Genomic DNA, 1524 nt, shown 5'->3' with positions numbered 1-1524 from the left:
AACTTTTCCCTAATGTCCATATTTGAAGGTTAAAACTGAATGTGCTGGTGATTTGATTTTGACTGGAGAGACCCGTGAATTTTAAATGTCCTGCACAGAGCCATTGGGTTAGTTTGTGACTGATCTCCTGGGTTATTTACCTCTTTTCACTTCCCACATGCTCAGAGAGAACATGGTGTGAATCCTCTTCCATTGTTCATCTGTGACACCTGAAATGGTAAACTTTAGTGCTCCCATTAGACCAAAGTTCTGAGAGAGTGGAGCCCAGGTTGAGTTTGAAATGTAGAGCAGCTAAAAGTATAATGAATTGTCCTCCGACTCTTTCTGTCACTGTAGGGTAGAAAAAAGTATGAACTATTGAAGCATTTGGAGACCAAAAGTTCTTAATTATACAACTCAAGCAATTTACACGGTAGCTGTGAGATTTGGAATTTGGCAAAAGTCATCTCGAGCGAACAAGACTAATACCTCTTTAATATAATTGGACCACTTTCTCAAGGTGTCAGAAGTAAGACAGCAAGCATTATTGTACAAGACCTTTAAACAGAGAGGCATGTTTGAGAGGCTTGCTAGCACTTAATAGCCAGTAATACGGTATGCTAGCTGAGATCCTGGGAGAAGCTACTTAGGTCAACTTCCACAGCATGGTAGAGGACCTAGAGGAATCTACAAGATCTGAATTCAAAGCCATGAGAAGTATGGGATTATATACAGGGGCGGCAAGTTATATACACTGGTGATGCCCGGGTGGTGGTGCCCAGGCTCCAGCAATATTCAGGGCCCGGCTCCACCAATGTCTGCCGCCCCCCACCCCGAATGTTCCCCAGCCCCCACTTGCTGCCCCTGCTCACCTCCCCCAGCCCTGGAGCTGCAGCTCATGCTGACTCTGCCCTGCCAGCTCCCTGCATCAACTGCTGCCGCAGGGTCCGAGTGCCCCCCATTCAATAATGGCAGGGCAGGCTGCCCTTACCCCGCCCTTCTGCCCTAGCCCTGAGCCTCTCCAATGCCTCAAACCCGGCTCCAAACAGAGGGGGGTGGGTTCTGGGCACCACCAAAATTTCTACAAGCCTGCCACCCCTGATTATATATTACATTTTACCCAAGTTAAATGTCCTTTATTAAAAGGCTGCCCAATTCCCCCCAACAAGGTTAAATTTGTTGAGAGGTTCTCACAATCCTCCATAGTCTTTATTAAATAAAACAACACAGCTTTATAGCAGCAAACATCACTTTGTCCACTTTGTGACCCAAATCATTAATAAATACATTTAAAAATTAATAAATAAGGTGATGTGGTGACTGGCTCGGTTAATTCTCAAGATTGACTCCTTTTGGATACCTGGGATCCAGTTTTCTAGTTAAAAGTGGCATGTGATGGGGTTTCCCCAGCACTGGCTCCAGAAGGGCAAAAAGCCCAACAACAATTAGAGCCATTCTCCACACCTGGGGGTTGATTGATTGATTGCCTCCCAGCCAGAGGGGGCAGAGTGAGGTGATGAGCCGTTATTCACCTGGACCTTATAT

The sequence above is a fragment of the Caretta caretta genome, chromosome 10 (genome assembly GCF_965140235.1).
Source record: "Caretta caretta isolate rCarCar2 chromosome 10, rCarCar1.hap1, whole genome shotgun sequence".
Classification (NCBI taxonomy): domain Eukaryota; kingdom Metazoa; phylum Chordata; order Testudines; family Cheloniidae; genus Caretta; species Caretta caretta.
The sequence above is the reverse complement of the archived record's forward strand: the minus strand, read 5'-3'. Positions refer to the sequence as shown.